General features: G+C 37.1%; 1 protein-coding gene across 1 annotated transcript in view; it reads left to right on the top strand.

Annotated features, from left to right (window-relative positions):
* The first annotated feature begins 2,808 nt into the window (after positions 1-2,808).
* Mbnl1 (muscleblind-like splicing regulator 1) overlaps positions 2,809-25,504 on the top strand; it is a 200,261-nt gene continuing 177,565 nt past the window's right edge. The window contains exon 1 of the mRNA XM_013518604.1: positions 2,809-2,904. The gene's annotated coding sequence lies outside the window, so the exon portion shown is untranslated. The remainder of the gene's footprint in view (positions 2,905-25,504) is intronic.

Raw genomic sequence — 25,504 nt, forward strand, 5'->3', positions numbered from 1 at the left:
TCTCTCCTCTTCTTGGCTGCCATGCGGGGAGCAGCTTTCATCCACAATGCCTTCCTGCCATGATGTTTTCCACACCACAGTCCCACAGCAATGGAGACAGAAAACTATGAATTGAAACCATGGGCCAAAATAAACCCTTCTTTAGGTGGATTTTCTCAAGTATTTTGTCAGAGTGACAAGAAGCTGACTAACTTAGTAGTTAGTGTACGTGAAGGGAGGAACAGGAGTTGTTATGTAATGAGCACTTAATTTTAGTCCAGAAGGATAAGAAACTTCTGGAAATGGATGGTGACAATGAATGCACAATAATGTGAATGTGCTCAAGGCCTCTGTACTTAAACATAGTTAAAATGATAAATTTTGTTACATATATTCTAATACACATACCAAAAAATTATATGAGGACTTGAGAGGAATCAGTGTTGAATGTTTTCTCAAAAATATCCTAAGGTAAAGAAAGTAGTAAGACAAGTCAGAGAAATAGTTTTAAAGATAGTAGAAACTGGAGTATATTTACCATTGGCAAGTGATCATCAAAGAAGCATGGATACACATCCTCCAATCAGGTAAAAGGAGCACGAATATTGGGTAAGCATATCAAACAGCAGAACAGCAGGGCATATGTTGCACAACACCCAAGTGGAGGCCAGAAACTGAAGAGTAACAAATCCCATAAATACTATCTATGTTGGTTTTCTGTTTGTTCTTATCATGGTTCTTAACCTCTGCCTATATATTCTATTCATATTAAGACATTTCCTTTTTCTTTAAAAGAAGCGTTGCCCAGCTTCACTTTGGCATATTAGAGTTGCCATCCTCCCTGCACCCTGGGGACTTTATTAAGTCAAATAAGGAGTATTTAAACACAAGTACAGCAACCTTGTAACAGCACATCTGCTAGCTGAGATGGCTAAGTGACTTGTAGATAAACAGTGTACAGAGGACAGAGGGACAGTTCATGTGCTACGTGATATAGAGCAAGATGGGTGACAATGCTATGCAACTTAAAAATTATTAATTATTTCTGTAATTTCCTGTTAAATGATTTCAGGCTGTGGTTGGCCACTTGTAAATGAGATCTTAGAAAGGGATGTCACATAGAAGAGGATTCTATGATAGCACACAGGTATTAAGGGATACACTTCTAGGAATGAGACTGGGTCTTTGGAACTAGGTTAGCCCTAATATTTTACAATACTCACATGCAATAATATTTCAACTTTATCTAAACATGAACTATCAGTAACCATAATTACATCAATAACTTTTCTTCCAGGAGTTTTGAAAAACTATTTAATCAAATAATTCAAATTTGGTATTGTTGACAGTTTAAGATTTTATTTTTTGTTGTTCCTTGTATTTATCTTGCTGTTTTCTTTTTGTGATGCTTTCATGGGAGCAGGTTTCTTAGTTTGTCATAGTGGTATTTAACTCCTGTCAATTCACATTAAATATGAGTCTAGGTAAGATGGATTTCTGTTTTTAGTCATTCCTTAATCTCCTGCCCTTTTTGGATATATAGTTAAATAAAAAGCAAAGAATGTTGTACTCTGGTAGCATGGCAGTTTGTATGAACGTTTTCATGAATGCTATGTTAGACTTGCAGTCCACTTTGTTCCACTTCCCCAGTAAGCGAGGAAGAAGTAAGGGTGAGGAGGAACTGCTAGCAGTTGGCCGCCCTCTTTGGCTTCTGTTACCTGATGACTTGGACCTGGGAGAAAGGTATCTACATGGAGAAAGGTAGAGAGGTGGGCAGGGAGGGGAGGGAGGAGACAGAGGAGACAGGAGGCAGAGACAGAGATGAAGGTTGGCAGCAACCTTTGCTTCGATCAAGGGTTTTCTATCCAGTACTGGGATTCATCCAGGGCCTTTGTACTGATCTATATCTCCAGCTCATATTGTGTTTCTTTTTATTATTATTATTACTTTGAGACAGCTTGGTAAATTGTTTAGATTGTGCTTGAACTTGTGGTCCAGCTTCATTTTCCTAGAATGCTGGGATACAGGCATGCACCACCATGTCTGACTGAACAACTGTATTATTTCCTTTTTCCACCATTTTCTCCACTGGCCTGTAAATGTTTCCATTTTGTGTCAAACCTATAAGAAACTTAACCCAGTAAGTGTTCGGTATTGCGTGATCTGCACCTGTTTTTCACTCTTGTGGCTGAAGTTGTGAGAGATCATGGAGAAGTAACAGTTTCAGTTTTGCAATGCTTTATCTATATGCAACAGGCAACTATTTATGAGAGAGGAAATTTGGGACTTGTAGGTAAAAAACCACCACCCAAATTCCAGGAAAATGTCCGTTTACTAAAGTTGGCTCCTCTCTCTGTGTGTCTGTCTCTCTCTCTCTCTGTCTCACTGTTTACAGGATTCCTAGAGGCAAAGTAACACTTAGTTCATACTCCAAAATCTTGAGATTGGACATATAAAAACAAGTATATTCCCCATATGCCAGTTTCACAATTTTCTTCTGAATATAATAATACTTTCTGTTTTTCTATGATTATCATTTAGACTCATAGGAGATGTTTCCTTATATACATGAGCAATATTTAATCAAGTATAAGTTTCAATAACCTAACTTTTCTAAAACTTGCTTAACATATGAATATGTACATACATTAGTTTTTATATAGACAGGGACACACACAGATTATAGAGACTTGATTCTATAATTCCAAGTATAAGCTTTGTCAATAATTTTCTATTCTGAGTAGAATATATAAAGCATAATAATGCTGGTGTTTCACAACTTCCTCTTTTGGGGGACTATCGTTTTGTAGAGGAAGAAATAACATACTAGAGAAGAGTGGAATGGAGAACAGAGCTCTTTGAAGTGCTGGTTGATTAATTCCACCAAAGAAGCAGTGTAACGATCAACTACAAATAAGCATAGAGGTAAGAAGAAAGTGTTATTTGCTGTGTTCTATTTTGTTATTTGTGTTACTATTTACGTATTAACAATTCACATGCTGGCCGGTTTGCAAAGTAGATTATACAATCCTAATCTTTCTCTTAAGCTAGAAGTAGTAAATATTTTCAATGAAAAAGTTTAATATATGTAAAAAGATTCAATTTCACACAAAATCTTTTACAAGGCCGAAAATCTTAAAGTGTTTATGGTTCTCCAGATTATTTTACCTGCACAAATAAAACATTTTCTTTCTCATGCATGTGTCTGATTTTGCACACAATTTAATGTAGAAGAAACTTAGGAACGAATAAAGTTTGAAAGCTTTTCTTCTTTCCCTATATCCAGTTAACTTCTAATATGTGTAAATTCCTTCCCGTATCTCTTGCTGATTTTGCATATTACTGGTTCAGCACTCTCCCCTCAAATTCTTCACATTTGTTTTTATCCTTGCAGAAATATATTATTTGAAATATAACATTTCAGTACTATTTTTGCATTATCACATTATGATACGTATATTTAGAAAAGGTAATATTTAATATAGATATCATGCTTTCAAAATCTAAATAAGATGACTACTGAATCAAAGTTTATAAATCCATTGTTCTGCTAATAAGATTAATCTGTGTTCATAATACTTATGAATGGAGTAATAACTAAAGCAGATCATTTGAATTGATTATTGGAAATTAAACTATACTAGAACCGACCTCATTAGCAACATTCTAAAATAATCTAGACCCAGCAGAAACATTTTTCTTATTTTTGCAAATCAAGAATCATGCCTACACATATTAACTGTCTTTAATATGATTGTATTCAACATATGGCAATTACTAAATCTTCCTTTTAATACTTGTTAATTTCTTTGTACTTCACTAAGACCATTACAGAGTATTTAATGTAGCCTTAAATAAAGAAAATTCAGTTTAACTTAACTGTTCTGGCTATATATAAATACATGTGAGAGTTCTGATAGTTTCCTTCTGAGCACTTATATGACAAACATTTTCTTCGTAAGATCTGTTAATATAAATATCCTAAGTAATGTATCTAAATGCTGACTTAATTTGGTTTGCTTTTTTAAAACTCTTTTAATTTCATGGCTGTCAAAAAACAAAGTCCATAATATTACATTTTATAAATTCTGGTAAATATTGCTGTCATACTAGATCTATTATATAATCTGGTGCTTACTTGTTTTTCAAAATTATTTTCATATAATATGCTAGCCAATAGTTGCCATTTTTTGACTACAGAGTAAAAAAGCAGATTGTCAGTGTTGCAAATTCAGAAAAACTGTAGACCTAGGCTGGACATTTTTAACTTGATCATATTTTTTAAATTCAGGTAATAGTTCTGAGAAATTCATTTAAACTTCCTCTTCATCCTTTTTGTGTTACATATTAATTAAAAACTACATCCATCAGAGTTTGACTGCATTAATTTTATAATGCCACTTTTAATAACCTTCTTTGTCATTCTAAATCATTGTGTTTTCAAATGTCCGACATTTTTGTTGGAGAGATTTTGATATCACCAACTATTAAAGGGCCTATGTATATGACACATAGAGTATGGTTTTGTGCTAAATAGTGGGTAGAAGTCCTGAAAAAAATGTAGTCCAAGGTAATTTAATCTAACTGAAAAGAGTAAATGCAGACTAAAGCAATAAATAAAATACTAACATGCTGATAAGACAGGTTTGTTGTTGTTGCTGAGATGAATGAACAGTCTAGTTCTAGCTTATATGAAATACATTTAGAATTTTTCTCTTTTGGAAAAAAAATCTATTTACAGAAGATAAAGATGAAGGCTTATCTGTCTGAATTTCCACAAGCCATAGCATTTCCTGAAGGGACATGCTTGTCAATATGAGTTGTGCAAGATCTTTTTTCTCGGATACTGCCATTTTAAAAAAGCATTTAGAACCTTCCTCCAATCCAAAAATGTTAACACAAATATAGCAAATGCTTTATTGACAGAACACAACTTTTGACATTTGAACTGTAAATATAAATTTTGCTGTATTTTGTTCGATTATGTTCATGTAATATAACTATCTAAGGTAGTTTTTTTTCACTGACTCTAATAAAACTTGAAAATAGACGACTGCTGTATAGCGCTGTGAAGTTTGGTCTCCGGTGTAATAAGACATGGTCAGTGTCGCGATGTGTGGCTGGCTGGTCTTCCTGGGGATCTGAAGGCCTGCTGCTATCCAGAGTCAATCCCATTAATTTCACAGTGAATGTGTGCCACCTCCCCCTTTGCAACAGGACCTGCCCAGAGTCGGCCCTGGGCAGGAGAAAAGGACCTGCTGAAACAGAGCTCTGTCACGTCCTGCCAAGTAGACAGATACGTCTTTCAAGTAACAGTTTCACTAGGCAACAACGTTATTTGTTTTTCTTTTTTACGGGACTTCCAAATTAACAGTGAAATGTTTCGATTTTCCTTGTTTGCTTTGTTTTTTCTCTACTTGGACCATTTTCCCACTTGCAAGAACAAAGAGAAGAAAGTTGGTAGTCTGAAAGAGAGATTACAGTTCAGATGCAAGCTAAGAGGGATGGCACGTCTTGAATCAAACATCCAAAATCTTTTAAATCTAAATAATGTGGGTTTTCTAGCTTTCTAAAAAAATTTGTGTCCTATATCTGTGGACCCTATTTTTGTTTAATGACAGTGGCTTCCAACAAGTGCCACATGTAACATACTCGTATTTATTATGTTAAAAATATGCACGACATAAGAGGAAAAATTACTATGTTCACAAAAATATTATGAAAGTTATTCTTTGTGGGATCTCATTTCCACATAGGAAATAATTTTTGCAATTATAAAAGGTTCCAGAAAGCCATTTTACATTTCTGAGTGTTTCCATTTTTAAAAATAATAAAATTCCATTTAATCTGTACACGTGCACTGTAGAAAATAGTGTTCCTTGCTAAGTATTTAATCTTTAAAATGTAAATTGTTGTTTGAGAACTATTATTATTATATTTCAATTCCATCACTTGCCCAACAGCATTGCTTTTGTTTTTTAGTGAACTAAAAAGCTAAAAAAACTAAAATTTGACACTTAGATTTAGTGTTTCCCAAATTCCTTCTAGTTTTATTTTTCATCATTGTGCGTATATACCTAACAGGTTTTAGCTGGTTATGTTGGTATAAGCTTGTAATCCCAGCTATGTGACAGGCTGAGGCAGGAGGATTTCAATTTTGAGGTTAGAGAGGACAATTTAAACAGGCCCCATCTCAAAGTAAAAATACAAAATGGCTGGGATGTATCTAAATGGTAGATCACTTGTCTATCCTTTGTGAGGCCTCAGGCTCAACTCCTCACAACACACACACACGCACACACACACACACAAGATATAGTAATTAATATTATATTTAACAGTTGTCTAACTTATTATCATTGAGAAATACAGCAGATTTGTATTTTTAAATCCAAATTTATGAAGAAATAAGTTAATATTGGCACTACATAAAGTAGATCAGAAATTAGGGTAGTCTATTGGTGTTGTTTCATGAACTAACACAAAATTTGCACAGCTAATTGTTATTTTATTTTACAGGTTTGTCACTATAAACCTTTAGTTTTTTTAAATATGTAGTGGTTATCACATTCTCAAAATGCTTCTCACACCGGAAAGAAAAATAGTCATATGAGTTTTAAAAATCATCCCAACAGTTTGTTTTGATTTTGAAAACCAAATAAAATCAGTAGAATTTTATAGGTATACCTTATCTCATTTTGGTTTCACTTTGCACAAGAAAGGAATTTTCAGCAGCTTACTTTGATTCTTTTTTATGATGAACAAATCTGAATTAGAAGAGGAACAAAAACACTATACAAGTGCTTGCTTTCTAAATAAAACAAAGTCCTAAATTTGATGGCAATAAATTTTTTAAACACTTGCTAGAAATTCTTGATACTTTCAAGTTTTCTATTTAACAATTATTTTAAGTTCAAAAATTGTAAAAATTAATTAGTTAAATGAACACGTGAATAGCCTTCCCCAGGTTTGTTTAATCTTAAGGTTACCCCATTCGATTCATAATTCGCCTCTTTCCTGCCTCTTTTTTCCCTTCATTCCTCCTTACTTTCCATTCAGGGTAAGTGTTCCATTGTAATTTAAATGCAATTAAATTTGCTTTATTTTCTTTCCTATTTTAGACCCTTTCTCCCTTACCTAATCATTGGTTTAAGTGTGACCCTCACATCTCTTTCTTTCTATTACTGTATACTTATATGATTATATTTGTGGCTTACACATATGTAGTATATATAGAGAATCACTAGAAAATAAGTTATTTGCTGTGAGCAGAGATACGTTCTTATGTAACAGTTATATTCAATTGTGTACTTCATACATTTATATTGATATACTACTTTAATCTAATATTTGTTCATATTCCAGTTTTGCTGTTTAACAATAACCTTTAAAAAATTTTACATCTAGTAAATAATCCAATTTAGAGTCAATTACCACATTTAATTGTCTTCTTTTTTAAATTTCTTTTTTAATTGACACATAGAATTGTTTAATTTATTTTGTGCAATTATTTAGAAACATCTATATTGTAAAATGGCTAATTTGAGTTATTAAGCATGTGTATTGCCCTTCACACTTACTTTTATTTGTGATAAGAACACTTAAAATTTATTCTTTGAGCAGTTTTAAAGAATACACATGATGTTATTAACTATAGTCAATAGGAGGTACAGTAGATCCATGGAATGTCATGTCCTTTTAGCTTCTTTTAATCTACTACATTTCTATAAAATTTCTTTGTCATTTAAGAAATTGCAGATTTTAAAGAGCATGATATATCCCCCAACACTTTCTTCTTTTCTTTAAAAATCATTTTAATTTAAATTTATCTTTAACTTATACATATAAAATATAACAATTTCACATACTTATAGGATACCTGTGATGTTCAGATGTATGTGTACATTATGTAATGTTCAAATAAGGGTCAATATATTATCTCCTCAAACATTTATTGTTTGTTTATGGCAAAAACATTCAAAATCTTTCCATTGCTACTACACCTGGCGTTTATTTTTTCTGGTGATACTGGTGATTGAATTCAGGGCCTGACTCATGCTAGGCGAGTGCCCTACCACTGCACTACCCAGCACAGCTTTTGAACTACACAACACGTTATCATTATCTATTGTATTTCTTCATTTTAATAGCATGTTTCTTCTTCTGTGTTTGTGACATATTTAGTTAGAGTGTGATTATGCATTTTCTATCATTTTCTTATGTTAACATGTAGAGCCACATGCTGTTCACCTGTCTCACACAAGTGATGTTAATTTTTGTGGCCTCATCACGGTGTTGCCTCATTTCTGCACTGTACAGTGAGGGCTCCTCATCTAACGCTCCCTTTGGACTTAGCATTCACACTCACTGATGCTCTCATCTAGCGCACTCTTTACTGTACAGATGACAGAGCTGATTCTTCTACTCTAGCACTTCCTCCACGTACACAAGTCTTTCCTATTCCGCTATAAGCAAAAGAAATCTCTTCTCTTACGTTTATTTAATTATACATTGATGTATTCTTCTGGCTGTTAGTAGCATTGACTCATGAACTTGCCTTCTTTTCAGTGATTTATACTTCCTCACTGCTTTAATCAATTTGGTGTGAAATTGCTCACATTTGGCCACAAGAGTGCCTTCATGCTGGCTTCTATGTCCTCGAAGCATTCGCTGGTGAGCACTGTCTTCCTTTGGAGAAAAAAAGATGTTCTTTGCACAAAATGTATATACATACACACGCACATTACGTTTGTAGATGCATATATGAATATGTATACAAATGTGTATACACGTAATTGTTTATAGATGCGTATACACATGCATTTTAGATATCACGAGATCACATTGACATCTCCAGCTTCAACCCATCCTCAGAGGGTTTTTCTTGTCCTCCCCTACTCCACACTTGGATGCTGCTTCTTCCAAAATATGAGCCCTGGATCCTAACAACATTAACGTGTTTACACATTTGCTCAAGTCTGTAATATATCTAAACTAATTATAGAATTGTTTACTCAAACCACCACAATAAGTGGCTCTGCTGAACAAGCATTTAGTGTTTGTCTGTACTTCTTCTCCCATACACCCATACTCCACCAAATGCTTTGTTTATAAACTACTTGGATGAGTTCCTCCTCATTCCTGCCTCTTTTTTTCCTTCATTCCTTCTTACTTTCCATTCAGGGTAACCCTTCCACTGTAATTTAAATGCAATTAAATTTGTTTTATTTTCTTTCCTGTTTTAGACCCTGTCTCCTTTACCTAATCATTGGTTTAAGGAGATTAATTCTTTTAAATCTTTTTTTTCTAAGCCATGGAGATTAGTACTACTTTACCTAGCCATTTCTATTAAACCTGATTCATCCTGGTCAAATGTTGTTGACTTAATTCAGAAATACTTGCTTTAATTGTTGATTAAATATTCATCTTTGTATTTTAAATTTTGATCAGCCTACATTTAATCTGAAGTCAAATTATCCTCTTTGATATTCCAAAATCTTTGATATTCTGACAACTTCAGAAATAAGGTAGTTATTTACTGCCACATTGATACTTGTAAATCCTATGGATTTATCATTCCAGATGTTTTAAAAATTATATGTACATACAGCATCACATGTAAAGAAATAGGAAAAGAAGCCATGATTTTTGTACACTCTATAAATACTGGAAAATTTCTCACCCTTCTGTACATAATTCTAAAATGTTTCTGCTGTCCTTTCCCACATTCTATTCCAGTACTCATAATTGTAAATATACCCAAATATTTGTGGTAGGAAGAGAAAGTGGGTCAGTATCAAAAGATTCATTTTCAAGTTCAGCTTTTTCAGTTACTGGCTATGGATCTTGACTAAATTACTTCTCTCTTCAAGTATCTAGCCCCACGTTTTTAAATCATAATAAAAAGTCATACTTCCTTCACCTGCCAACTTCTGAACTCATAACCATTAAACCTCTTTACTCAGATGTTAACAAGCACCTTAAACTCAGCGTTCCCCCCAAAAAACTTTTCATTTCCTCTGCCCCATGTCCAATCTTCTTCTATCAGTAAATAGCAGCACCCCCTTTCTCCAGTTATTCATTTGATTTCCCACTTTCTTTCCTTGACTTTTATTCCAGCTATTAGCAGGAATACTCTACATCCACAATCTATCCAATGCTGCTCAGACTCTATGCTTTTGTGCTTTGAGCACAACATAAAACTCTATCATCTCTGGTCTTGTTGGAGCTTCCTAAGAAAGCTATCTTTTCCTACCTCTGCATCCCTGCCAGTTAATGTTTTAATACATAAATCAAATCACAAGACTCCCTGCTCAAAACTATCCAGTTGCTGCTTATTTTTTTTTTTTCTTCTGGTACCGGGAATCGAGCTCATGACATTGAGCTTGCCAGGCAGGCGCTGTGCCGCTGAGCTAAATCCCCAGTCCCTCTGCTTATTTTAATTAGGGTAAAGTTCAAACTGATCACTATGATTGTGGCTTGGTGTATGACTGCATGTCCTCCTTCACATCCTACTTCCCATCTCCTCTTTCATCTTTTCTCATTACTGAGTCCTGACTCCATTCATTTTATCCCCAAAGTATCCCAAACTTTTTGCTACACTGGAATGAGGCCCATGCTTATTCATTTCTGTTTTAGGCATGCTCTTTCACACCTATGTGATGTGACCCTTTCTTTATTCAGATCTCCACTCAAATATTCCTCCTCAGAATGTCTTCCACGGGCAGCTACATATTCAAGGGTAATATCTGTAACCCAGTCACTTTCTATTACTTTGCCCTATTTTAATTTTTTATTATACTTAATACTTGCATTTCTTTATTCAATAATTTTTATATCTGTTCTTTCTTACCTTACTGCAAATTCTATAGAGACAGAAAGTTGTGTTGCCCCTACTGTACCCTCAGTTTCTGGTAAAATGCGTGGAGCATGGTATGTGCTTAATAAATAACAATGACAATCCAGGCCTCAACATTTCTGAGTTCTGTGTGTAACTAAATGTAACTAAAATGGACAAAATAAAAGTAACCAGGCTGTCTTGAAGAAGCCTTAGTTGTGGGAGTGCTCTAAATTGCCATGCCATTGTCAGGTGGAGAAACTACTGTTCAAGTTGAATCAAAGGAACTAAAACCAAAATGAAGTCTCTGGAAAATGCAAGACCAAGAAGTTCCCTATTTTCTTTGCTGCCTCTTTTCCACTGAGCTAAAAAGAGACATATTCACAGTGGCTGCCACCAACATTTTAGAGTGCTGGAGGCAAGAGCTCTGTATTGCTCGCCACATTGTCTGTGAACTTGTTCTGCCCCTGCCCTGTCCACCAAGAAAAACATGTACCCACTGCTCCTTTGCAGTTAGAGGTCATTGTTTTCCCCAAGCCAGATGGAAGAGCTCTTTCCTTCCAAAATCCTTTCCAATTAACCACTGGCTTATGCTGTCCTAATATTTATGCAGAGAGTTCGCATATTATCCTGCAATTGTTTCCTAGATCTACATTTTCATTTTGAAATGAACTATAAGCCTATCCTAGCAAAACTGTTTTCCTTGTTCATGTAAGACATCAAGCTCAAATAAATAAACATATTACTTAGTTCTTGAAATTCTTCAGTTCTGATGTTGCTGCTGCTATAATTATAATCACAATAGTTTTACTATTATGTATTGTACATTTTTTGTACCGTCATATATTAGGTGCTTCACATGATTAATTAATACCTCCACAATCCTGTGAAATGAGAACTATTATGTTCATTTTTTAGATTTCAGAAAAAAACAAAGTTGTGAAAGTTAGCTTGATAAAGAACTTTTATCCTCATACATCTGTCTCTAAGTTGGATCTTCATCATGTTGTTAAACTGCCTCTACTAATTATTTTTCTGAGAAGCACACTAGGCGAATTTGAAGTTTAGGTACAAGTAAAAATTTTGAGATTTTATGATGCATCCATGAACCAGAAAAAAAATCTTACAGTCTCAAGATGAAATACTAAAAGAAGTAGATTTTTAGCTGCAACCTAAAAAAAAATGTGTCACATGGATAATCAAAATAAGTGAGAGTGCTACTCCGGCAGTATTGCAGGAAGTAGCAGTTAGGTGGAGAAAAGTCAGGATAAGAAATGTTCCAGAAACTTGAGACAAAAATCAAAGAATTGAAAAACTACTTTGATATTGCATGGATGTAATACGAAGCCCTTTTTCTACTTTATGGTCTTGCCCTAAGAAGTATTTGGTAACCCTGACTTTGTGGTTCTCTACAGGAAGTGGGTTATGTGAAGAGGATCTTAACTCTTGTGAGAAACTTCTATTTTCATTTTGAAGACAATTTATCTATATATCAAGCATAACACCCTGGGCACTGTTCTACATGCTGGGATATAGTGATGGATAAGATTAAATATAAATAAAGAGCAAAATAAAAGATAGATAATAGAAATTAGGGAGATTTTTTTTAAAGAGAAAGGAAACAAGAGATGGGAGGGGAGGGAGGGGAGGGAATAGAGATGAAAAAAGAGAATTGAAGAAAATAAAATGAAATAGAGCTTTTGCAAAAGGGAAGGGAAACAGATGGGAAAGGAAGGGGATGAAAAAAGAATTAAGATATGTTATAAACACACACAAATTTCCCCATGACAATAATGTAATCATTGTGTCCTGCAAACACATACAAATAAATAAATAATTTAAGTTTCTTCCATCAAGGCATCCAAAGGGGAGGGACTCTGAGTAAACCGGTGATCGAAATATATTTTAAGGGGAATTTCAGGAGGTGTTAGTGACAAAAAGTATTCAGCAGAGTAAAAGGATGAAGAGACAAAGGAGATAAGTTTTCACCAGAGTGGCCTTTCTAGGCGGCCCCTCTGAAAGGAGAATGTTGAAGGCCACACGGAAACGATGTGTGGATTCAGAGTACCCTGCAGAAGACTGGCCAGAGTGGGTCCGGGAGAGCAGTTGTCAAGCACAGGGGCAGGAAGGAGCCGGCACAGCTGAAGACCAGAAAGGAATCTGGGTCTCGGTGCATGATGGGAGATGGGGCTCGAGCACTGGGGTTGGATAAGGATGAGGTCACATAGATTGTAGGCCAAGAAATGGGGCTGTACATTGTGAGCAAGGGTGTGTATATGTGTGAATTGAGGACAGAAATGCAATGAGAGACCCTTATCTATGGTTATCACAGGGCAAGAAAGACTATTGTTCCAAGAAAAGCAAGAATTACACCAGAGGTCTGTCAAAAGCTCTCTTAGATGAAGTATGATATTAGATGAATTTCAGTTAGAGCAGGTTTACCTCCAAAGGTTAACTACATTTTCTTGTCTTCTCATTTCTATAATAGGTCAGATTTGACACAAGTGAAAAGGGCTTTAATATTATTTAAATTTATCAACTAAAGATTTTCAGCAAAATTGCTGTGGAATAATTGACCTTAACCATGTCCATGTGAAAGTCTACACACTGATATGTGTAGGAGACATCACGAACCTCAGGCCCTGCATTTATACGAAATAAAAGGTTGCTCCTCAGCCTGCAGAGACAACAGCTGCGCCCTTTACTATTCTCCCCCACACCCAACACCAGTGACTACCAGCCCTCTGGCAACACTAGCCCACCCCTCTTATAAGGAGAGGTAACTCATTCTGACGATTCCCATAGTAATTCTAAATCTTCTCTGATTTTTACAATTACCTTAAGAGCTCTAAATGATATAAAATACTACACTTTATATCCCAGACTTAGTTGAGCACGACTTCTTTTGGAGGGTAGAATATTTAAGAAATGTGACTTGGAAAGAGAATAAAGAATAGCTTACTGAAAATGATATTTTTTAAAAAAATGAATAAACACTATCTGTGAGCTAGGCACCACAAGGACAAGTGTCCGTTCCTTTCATAGTAAGAGAAATGACAGCAAGTATGAATTATATTTTTGGTTTATGGCAAAAAAGTACCTGCTAGCTGGCTTCAAACTGGGTGTGCACTGCGCGAGCATGGATGAAATGAGAAGTCAGGCAAACACGTTGCAGGTTCCACAGCTTCAGCTTTGGGCGTTCCTGATTATACTCAAACAGGACCGCTGTTGTGCTACTGGTGTTGAGGGGACACAGATCACCTGCGTACTAGCTAAGCAATGCATTCTGTCCTATCCTGCGAATCTGCAGCGAAGATGATCCTCCGCACTGTAGAATTAGTGCAGGATATGTTATGGTGTGCAGGTTCTGAGAGCATGTGTGGGAGAAACAGACCTACAGATAACTACAGTGTGTATCAGAGAACACTATGAAACAATAAACCACTTCCTGACCTGGGCAGGTAAAACAAGAAGAAAAGAGTTTAAAGGTATAAGAGCATTAGATTTTCTGCAGTAAGAATGGTTCGTAGTTTGTTTAACCATTCATCTGTTGATGAACACTCAGGCTGATCCCACAGCTTGGCGGTTACAAATAATGCAGCAGGGCACACAGGAGTGCAGATCATCTCTTTAGCGTTCTGATTTCATCTCCTCTAGCTGTATACCCACTAGTTGCCGGATCATACGGTGGTTACATTTTTAGTTTTCTGAGGGCTGCATGACAGTTACGTTTTCAAGTGTTCCCAGACTTCTTTCTTTCCACGTCCTTGGAAAAATTGTTACTTTTTTTATTATTATTATAGTCACTCTATCAGCAATAAGATGATATTGCTAAGAGTGGATATTAAGTATACTCATCACAAAACTTATAACCATGTGAGATATGGCATTTGTTAATGAGATTTAATTATTCTAATATATTTAATACTTCATGTGTATATAATACTTCAAGACATTTTGTTGTATATGACAAATACATACAACTTTATATGGCTTTTTTTAATAAATAAATTTGAAAACAAAGTAACAGGCATTTGTTGACATAAGCTAGATTCAGGAAGAAATGCAGAAAGAGCTCATGGATTGGGGCTTGACTTCATTTAGTTAGAAGAAGCTGGTAATTGCCTTCCAGAAGTGGTTGCTAAGAATGAGTGCTCCACAGCCAAAGGTCTCTCCTCCTGCCTTATTTGGTTTTGTTCCCCTCATTGGTGGCCATCATGTAGAAAACAATCCCTTTTCCAAAGTGTAAATGTTCTTCTTTCTGTGGATGATGTCATAAGTCCTGTGGTCCAAGCCTTGGCTACTAACTAGCACTTAGCAAGACATACTCATTAGTTTCTCCCCTTAGAGTTATAAGCAAGTCTTTGACCTGTGTTACTTAAAAGAAGCAAGCAGACAACTAAATTTTCCATCCTGCACCAACATCCCCGACTCAATTAAAGCAACAGTTTTTAAAAGTATGTCTCTAAAGGAAGTGGTTTTCACGCAATTCTTCACCATATAGTTTGCTTTAAAATGGTAGATGCTTTTTGTATAGCCTGGTTCATTTTAGCTTTCTCAGATTTTCCTTTGTAAATAGGGGAAGCAAATTTGGACAGTGGAAAATCGCACCAACTAGCCAATTAAGGGTGATGTATCTAAAATGTCTATCTATCCTCCAGGAACAATCTTGGATTCCCTTTTAATTGCTTCCTACCTACCTCGGAAAAAAAATGGTGATGGTCTCTGCTATTTTGTAGGAAAATAGCTGTATATTTCTTTAAATTTGCGATTTGAATCTTCACATTGTGAAGAGACTGCAAGTTCAACAGTTATTCTTCAAAATAATTGTTCTCCATTCAAAATAACAATAGCTATAATTTATTAAGGGACTAATCTATGTAAGGATAGTTTTCAGGGAGTCATTCTCTGTCATAATTCCACGAAGTAGTTGTTTGAAGTTGACAGGTAACTGAGACTTGAAGAGACTGTCCAAAAATCTCCTGGCTAATAACAGACAGTCTCTGAAGCCTGGTTTTTATTGCACAGGAATGAAGGTCCTGGACAGAATAGATGCCTTTTAAATAACAATCTGTTTTTTTCTAACTTGATTCTTCTAACAATTTTAATGCATTGCATCAAGCTAGGGGCAGAGGGTGTGGGTTTGCCCTGTTGCCAAGAGCAGCCAACCATAAAGGCAGACAACAAAGTTGCCATAGTAGTGACTCTTGCCAGTGGGAATAGGCCCATGTGTCATTTTTGGCATGTGTATACCTGTTCCCAATAACCCCAAAGTAGACAATGTTCTCCTTTGAGTCATCCAGTAATTTGGTCATAAATGAAATAAAGTAACTTCAGTTAGCTGCTTCTTCCATCAGGGTGAGGAAGTATCCAGCGTTACACCACTTACCATCAATGCGCTTCTTCTTCCTAATAATTATTTTTGGCTGCCTTTTACGAGTTAGAGATTGGTGCCAAATATCGCCTTTCCCACAAGTTCAAGACTAATCTACTAAAGTTAACATTTCCCAGTGCCTGCACGGAGTGCTTGGTATTTCAGGACCTTGACAAACTACTTATGGCTTCTTCCAGACAGACCTACCAGAATTTTGCAAGGATAAACAGAATTCAAAAGCTTCCAAGGAGAAAAACTGTCCTAAATCTACATTTAATCCCTCTTTAGAGAGACAGAGGTTCATAAAGACAGAGGTACATAGTGGCTAACTTCTTTCATACAGTTAAAATTTTTCTTCACTTAATTGTAAAGATTAAATGACAAGTAGAGAAGTGTTTTTCTGCAGGAGCGTGGGTGTCTGAATCTGCAGAAGGAGGTTACACTGTGTATGGGAGTAAGCGTGTGGGTGGGAGTTATAAGCTTCTGCTCTTCTGCTAGTCTACAATAATCACACATAAATATCTTTACAATGCTAGCTTGAACAGAATCAATAAACTCCCATTATAGGCACATGATACATTATTTAAAATAAGCACATATTATGTTAGATCCAGAAACAAAGTAAAATATCCTTACTTCCAAGAAAAAAAAATTTAAAGAGACTTTAACAAAAGAAAAGAAAATTGGATTCTCATTGTTATTCTAATGTTAACTCAAAATATGACATGCTATACTTCTTGAAAATATCAAAGAAAAGCTGGCTTTGTTGCAGACGTCATAGCTTTAAAAAGATTAAGCCCCGGAAATGAGTGAAAGTAACACCAAAGAACACAGCAAGGAGAGAGTAGTAATCAGTCACAGACTTCTCCCGGCCCTGCCTTCAGCAGCAGGACAAGATGAGTCCTGCTACCAAACAGAAATAAAGTCACTATTTCATGGAACTTGTAATAGAATTCTGTCCTTAAAATGAAGAGAAATTCAGGCAAGTTGAGAACTCTCCTATAGTTATACTTCTACACATTTAAGTTCAATAGAAACAAGGAGAAATCAGAAAACAGATAATTGTCTTTTTTTTTTTTTGGTACTGCAAGTCAAACTGAGGACCTTGTACCTGCCAGGGAGGCATTTGTGCCACCGAGCTATGTCACCGGCCTAAACGTCTATGTTTACATTCACCAGTTGTATACTTATTCTTCTATTTTACTATATTTCACACATTTATTTATTTAACTGATCATAATTTACCACTTCATCTTCTTTGTTCTTGCGAGACTGTACATTACACAAGGCTTCCGGTCTGGTTTTAACCCACACCTTCAGACTCTAGGAAGGGCCACAGTTATGCCAGATACTCAGTGACTATTGTGGACGGGATAGAAAAGTTGACAGGAAGAAGGTTTAAAATGAAAATGCAGCAGTATCTGGTTAGCGAAGGCCAGAAAAGATTGTAAAGGTGAAAGAATACTCCACACTGTCTAAAAACCCATTCGTTACTGGGAAGGTTAGATGAGATCAGGCCCTGTCAGCAGTTACTCGTTGGTAATCTCACTGCAGAAATAGGGGCATTCAGAAACATCCAGGTGGGGCCAGAGGGGTCATCTGGCTGATGGAAAGGGCTCAAAAGCATAAATTAACACTTCTGTCATTAAACTTCAAATGAAATTTGGAGACATGTCCTGTTAATTTGTTCCTGTTTATGATTTAACTTCTTTAAATTGTTGAATGAATTTATAAAATGCTATATACTTTGCAAAACAGTTTTTGGGGGGCATTTTTTCATTTCAATACACATGCAAAGAAAGTGGCTCAGGACACAGTCGGTCTCTCAGAGGCTCTGACATCATCTCAGGAGGTGTTCATGATTACAATTACTTAGCTAGATATAAATTTTAAGCAAGAGGCAACCTAATCATTTTTAGAATAGATTGGATTATCCTCTAGTTGATCTTGATAGCCTACTTTGTTTTCAGGTCTACAGACCCCTTGTACTTACCTGGTATAAAGTATTCTGGTATAAAATATTCTGGTTGCCTAAGTCTCACTGTTTTCAGTGAGGTGCACGAGCTTCCCATAACTATGCTGATACCTACATTTCTGGAAGCACACAAACGCTTGCTTACCCAAACCTAACTTTGGACCAGATTTTCCTGCAGATAACATTGACCCTACTGAGCCAAGTAAGCTTTACCTGCCAAGGGGCAAAATGGGGCAGGGCAAAGGATTGCCATAGATTCTGTGTGATTTCCATTTTCCAAATTCTAGCTCAGCAATAGTGAGCAAACTTGGCTGCATATTGGAAGCATCTAAGGGCCTTTAAAAAAAAGACATGGGTGCCACTCCCAGAAATTGATTTAATTGGTCTATTGATCTGAAATAGAGCCGGGGGTTGAAAAGCACAGCCTTCTCATTTCTAGCATAATTACCACTTCATATACCTCTTGTGAGGGTTCCAAGAGAAAGTGTAAAATTATTCTCTAACATTTCTGATCTCACCAAGTTCCATTCAGCATTCATTTCAGGAGGGGAAAGAGAAAAGGAAGGAAACTGGGGTAGGGAGTCTGGGGAGGTAGAAAGGAGGGATCCTTCCCCAGAGCTCTCCAGTTCTGCCAATTAGCAGTTCATTAGGGTTAACAAGCTATCCTTTGTCAAAGCAAACACTCTTGGAGGATTAAGCCTCATTCTGGCCTTAGTGTGAATGACTTTAATCAGATAATCACCTATCACCTAGTTGAGGATTTGTGTCTAGGGGAGGCAAGGAGACAAAGTCGCAAGGTCTCCTGGGACTCACTGAGGAGGTGCAAGGAAGGTTACTGTCTGGCAGCCCGAAAATCTGAAAAACAAACTTTCTCCTTACATTTCTAGGGCGACGATTTGTTTAGTGTTCATCTGATCAAGTCTAAGGCCCTTCATGACTTTTCTCTGACTTTCTTTCTGCCTTGAAGCTGTTAACACGTGCCGGGCAATTTTGCCGTTTGCCAGCTGCTTTGGAGACTGTGTGGAGAAAAGCCGTGCCCAGCCCTTGCCTTCTTGCCATCTGCTTGGCACATGGTGATCGTTCAGGGCTTGTTGAATTTCACTGAATTGTTTCATTTGTTTCACTCTTTCCCAACTGTTTCCCGCCTTGCGTCCCCCTACAGCTAGACTCCGCTGTGAACACCTTGAGAAAGACTAAATGATGTCTTCATCTCCAGTGCCAAGCACGGCTCTTGGCAGATTGTCAGTGCTCAATAAATACTTGCTAAATGAATGGAAAAGTAATATCTGATGTACCGATGCCTAAGTTATTAACATTAATTTACCAGTGTACTCTCAGTTCCCACACTGTTGAACAAGGCAAGAAGGCAGGGGAGAAAAATATGAAACCCTACTACACATTAATGTGACAAATCCTGTTCTTATTCAAAGTCTCTGTAGGATATGTCTTGAGATTTGGTTTGAAGGTAGTTTTGGGAATTGAGCAAGGAAAGAAAAGAATAAGAAGATCCAACCAAAGACCCAGAGAAAGAATTCACACAAATATAAGAGAAACGGGGGAGAGGGAAGAGGAGGGGGAAGGAAGGGAAGGGAGGCGAGAGGAGGAAGGAGACACAGAGAGAGGTAGTGACAAAGACAGACTGACAGAGAGAGAGACAGAGAGAGAGAGAGAGAGAGAGAGAGAGAGAGAGAGAGGGAAAGAGAATATCTTAGGGGCCAAAAGAAAGGAACCTCGAGAATAAAATGAATTAATGGACATAGCAGATATTTAGGAAAAGAAAAATCAACCCTGATACTGGCATTTTAAAATGTTGTTTGCCTTTAAAAATAAATGAAGCAATGACTATATTTTTCAGACTTGTTTTCCTACACCAAACAAAGTTAATGGGTAAAAATGTTTGGACTCAAATACATAAAACAGTTACACTGTAGTGTTTCACTATAAGACCTATTAGCTATTATTTTTAAAAGATTACCAGGGAATTCTGGACTAAGCTACAATACACAATTTTATGAGATCGTAGGAGGTGTTTCTCTATGTTGCATGTAATTATATGTTATAGATAAAAATAGATGGTATATGTGCTTTGACCTTTCAGCTACCTGTTTTACATTTATTTTTGCATACATTTTATTGACTAAAAGATTATTAGTACATATTTTCTTTCCCTAATACCAGTGCACAATAGACATTTTTACATCTCAGAGCATTTAGAAATACACTACACAGCAGACAAGTTAACTCAGGATTTTGGGATACAAGCTGTGCAGTGTGGAGTGCTGTGCATCAGGAGGCTTGATCCTATTCACTGTGAGGCTTTGGTCAAGTGTCAGCTGTCCAGCATCTGTTACTTCATATGAAAAATGAAGATTATAATGGAGGACATCACTTATTTTATCAGGTTGTGTTAAAAGGTTACATTTAAAAGAAACAAAACAAAAAAATTAGACATTTACTGCAGTATCAACTAGGTAGACAACAAATGCAGTGGAAAAACCTAGGAGGAACTAATGTCAGGTCCATAGTGCCTACCTGGGGCCTGGAAATTCTGTGTATTATTAGAGAAAATAGTCCATTCTCAGTAATTTGTATTTTTCAATATTGTATGGACTTTAAATAAGAAAGAAGTCTCACTCATAGGGATACTACATATTTCATTTCCTTCAAGCTATAGAATGTCCATCTTACGGATCCTCATCAAATCTCAGATGTAAGACACTAATGTTCTATGTACCCATTGCTAAGTCTTTACCCAAGTTATTTTTTGCTGCTGGGCCTCCTGGATGGGCCCACTCTTGTTTTGATCTCATCTCAGCAGTGGTCCCTTTCTGCACTCTTTTCTGAGATTAGACTACTGGCCTCTGCTCAGAAATTTGGATCACGTGTTGTTCTTCCACCACCCTCATCTCTAATATAACCAAGCAAGCATCACAATGGCTCCCATTGACTGAAAATGTCTTGATCATACTCTGAATGTGACCAGGTTAAGATTCATTGCTTTCCTTGCTGGACTACAAATTCCTTGAGGGTAGTGAATCCACTAGTTTTTGCTCAATATTGGATCTCCAGCCTTATAGTCAGCCCAGGCCTCTTGGCCTGCCTTTCTGCCACTTTGAATGCTCTTTGTGTAGACATTTCTCACTTCAGAGAGGAGTTTGCCTTATAGGGGTGGCCCTATCTTTGTCTATCCCATTTAACACATAACTTCCCTCCCCATCCTATCAACTTAGTTCATTGTACTTCAAAGTGCTTATCTCTACATGATGTCATTTCATATGTTTAGCTTTTTATATTTTATTTCTTTATTAATTGCCTCCCCCTAGGACTATGCACACCTGTGAAGGAAGGGACATATGTGCGTTCATTTCTACAGTCATAGGACATAGAATGGGACTTAGCTCTGTCTGATCCTCAGTAAATATCTGTGGAATGACTACAATCTGCGAAAAAAGTATTTTCTGTAGAGAGTTAAGGAAAAAAGGATGGGAATTTGGCAAGAAGAAAAAAAAGTAAGGAAAGAGGAAATAAAGAACCATCTTCCTAGATATCCAAAGCAGCTTCGCCTCACATTAAACTTAGGAAACTGCTAGATCTATTTCAAGGTTTCTTGTTGTCCCAATCATCTCTAAGAAAAAAAGCACAATAAAAACACATGGCTGTAACATCAGAAAGTATGGATGTCAGTTTTGCCGTGCCAAGGACCAAGTCACTTTTACTACACTCTTCTGGTCTTCGGGCAACAGAGCCTCCAATCTTTCACTCACTACTAATATTCTATAGTTCTAAATTCTTAATTCAAAGATGTATTTGCTTTTTATCTCTCTATTGTCAGATCCCTAAATAATCGTAGTCAGGATTTAAATTTTTTTTTGGTAAAATAGCTTAAGAAATGCATAAAGGAATTAATATCTTAACTGTTTTAATGGTCACAAACATCTGAAAGGCAAACATATTAATTTTATATAATACTGTCACATTGATGTCAAAATGTGTACCACAATAAGTGGTATATGTGTTATGTGTAATATAGCATATATTCTAATGTGCATACATGATGTATAGTAGAATATATATTGTTTATATTTAAATACAGGGCATCATTGAAGATCTTACACTGTGCATGAAATATATAAAGGTCTTTAAGCGAAAATTAAGTTCACGGAGATTTATCAACTGTACTTACTCAGACGGCTGAACACATCTGAACTCAGGCTACAGAAGAGGATCTCCTCTTGGCCCTAATCCTGCTGTGAAATATAATGTAGACACATTTAATATGTGTACTTAAAATTGATTTTCTATATAAGAATGTTTGCAATGTTTTATTGATTTCTCAAAGTTTCTTCTCTTAACCACCTATATTTAAACATGGTAAGAAAGCCAGAGACTTGAGACTGGATCTCTGTTTTAACATTATCTTGCAATCATTATTTTATCCTGGTATAATGAGAACAGCATTCTTGGGTCAGTGATTCAAGACCTTTCAAATTCCCATTTTAAAAATATCTTTCTTGGGATATTTTCATTTAGGTGATTTGGGAGAAAGAGATAGGAAAGCAAGTTGTATTTGGCAGTGAGCACTTACTACACTGTGAATGTGGCAGACAGGAAAAGAAAGATACAATTTCTGCACATACTCACAGGCCCGTAATGACTTCCATTTGACTAAAAAAGATAAATGCTACCATTTCCTTTATCTCCATTATTGGTAAACAGGGAGTTGATTTTATCTCTAAAAACCATATATCCCTTTATTTCCATAGGGATTCATTGTTATAATTAAGGCATCAATGGACTGAAATATTTCAGGAACCTGCAGTGAACACACTTTTCTTTATCTGAAAATGTAGTTTTATTTCATCTGAAATTGTTTTCTATGATTTCCCTTTCCACTCACAAATGACTTTCTTTTTGTACTTGTGGATGTACTTACTCATGAGCCTGTGGACCATAACTAAGACTTCATAGGGTGAGAGAAACTATAATGCTCTCCTGGCACTAAGGAAGTAGTTGATGGTGTTCTAAATGGGGAACTATTAACTTTTTATTACTATAATGATTTTTTTTGTAAATTCCACAATTTGAAATGTGGTTAGGATGCTACTGGTAGTTGAAAGCTGGCAATATGATTTACTATTTTTAACATACAATGTGGCGTTTTGTTACAGTACTTCAACATCTTAAATGTCATTATCCCTGGTGTAATACTACCAGAGATCACAGGTTAGGTTTACCCCGTGACGGTGTGGTTGCATATCACAATCTATTTTGGCTCATTTTTTGAGTTCTGGATTGACCATTGTTTTATGAGTTTTCTTAATCATTCCTTCTCTCTTTATCTAGAGTAAATAACACTTTTCCTCCTTCTTGTTATTTACTAGGAAGTTGATGGTGTTTCTGAAATTCAGGGGTCTTTCTTATATTTCTTTGGGCTCCATCTGTTGGAGCACAGCATTTATCTCAGTTTCAATTTCTCTTTTGTTCCCAGAAGTTTCCCCACTTCTGCCGTGCTGAGGTACAAAAAAAATTTCCCCTCTTGTGCCACATATAGGTTCCAAGCCCTGTCCTTCACCAAGTTGTCGCAAAAAGCAACATGTTATTCATCACATGAAAAACCACATAGCTTTAAGTTGAAAATCTATAGGAGTCTGAGAACAATAGAAAATTAAGTCCTCAATCCGAGATTAGCTGTTAGCAGTTCAGTCAGCATTGTGAGAGGCAAGGAGGCCACGGGCAGCACCAACCTGCTGGCAGAGGCAAAGGTGGCCCAGGAGGCTCTGTGGTCCGGAGGTCGGACCTCTGCTGTCCTAGAGAATGGGAGGCACACTGAAGCAATTGAAAGGCAAGCAGCAAACAACTCAGTAGGCTAAGCCAGGGACTTGGGAGTCTCCCAGGACTCCGCCCTTCCTCATTCCCCACATGAGTCACTTTTCCAGTGTGTCCACACCCATCCACCCATCCATCTTCGCTACCCCAAATCTCCCATTCGCCTTATAAGCTGCTGCCACAGGGTTTTGCTGCAATGCAAGTCCAGACTCTGCCTATCGCCCCTGCTGTTTTAATGTAATGTTGAGAGTCTGGGTTGACACAGACTTCCTTTGAGCTTCATCTCCTTCCACTCCCCTGCATTTACCCTCCTCTCACTCCTCACAGCAGGGCTGGTAGTTCCCTTGCATACCCGCTCCTGTTTTCTGCACTCTACCTGGACTGTCCCCCAGTCCTATCTCACTAAATGCCTTTCAGAGCACCAGTTAAATACAAATCTTCCGGAAAACATACCCTGACTCTCTTCAGGGCCCTCCTGGGTTTGCTTCCGCTCATTCTTGCATGTCTGGTATAACAGGCACTTGATGTAATTGTCAGAATGAAAGCTGGATTCGAAGAAAGGGACTCTCCATGGCTTGGGGCAGTTGCTAATGGACAGTTAGAAAGAACCCTTCCCTCTTCTCTGAGAAAGTGCCAGTGTCCTTTCACTTCGCTTCAACTGAGGAGGTAGTCGGGTCCTTTTTAATGATTAACACTGAGAAGTGGCGCCATTTAATTAATTTAGTCCTTTGTTCTGGAAGGGATCAGTACACAATATTAACTGTGTTTTAAGATCTAACCAAGGGTCAAGAACTCGAGTGTGGTATTACTGCCTCTGGACGGTACTTTTGTACTTGAGGCCTTCTCTGACGTTTTCCCTTCTCCTTAAGCTGGCCCACACCCTCTTCAGTAGAGCCCAGCAAATTATGTTCAAAACGTGGAACAAACGTTTCTAGTTTTTCTCCTTCAGCAAGTTATCAAAATTCCTGAAATTCAAAGGAAATCCTGGCCTCAAATCTGCAAAACTTTATCACTTCACAGAAGCCCAGGATTCTTTCCATTCAAAGTGAAGCCAAGTGACATCTTCAAGCACCCAGTGAGCGATGACTTGGGGTTGTGGACCCCCTCCCCCCAGGTGACAAATGGCTTGTCTTGAAATATTTCAATATTGCAGAAAAGGTCATTTTATTTTAAAAGAGGGAGCTGTGGTTTCTATAAATCATCTGCTGCAGAGTGGGGGCTTCAGGGCTTTTAAGTTCCAAACAGCACAAATCCGCTGGAAAGCTGGTCCGTGCTTGTGCTTGTGTGACAGTCACTTTCACCAAGGAACTAGAGCTGCGGACAGCCGGTCACCGCACGGTACACGCTGGCACTCGTGCCGACGCTTTGCCGCCGGTTAGCCCTCCGGGTTCAAGTGCTGCGAGAGGCACTTGCGGGCAGCAGCCGCGCAGACCCTGCGGCCGGAGCCCCGGAGACCGCAGGCTTCGGTCCGGCCCCGCCGGCTGGCTCGCTCAGCCCGGCGCGGGGCCTCTTC

Source organism: Chinchilla lanigera, unplaced genomic scaffold (assembly GCF_000276665.1).
Source record: "Chinchilla lanigera isolate Chin_1 unplaced genomic scaffold, ChiLan1.0 scaffold00047, whole genome shotgun sequence".
NCBI lineage: Eukaryota > Metazoa > Chordata > Mammalia > Rodentia > Chinchillidae > Chinchilla > Chinchilla lanigera.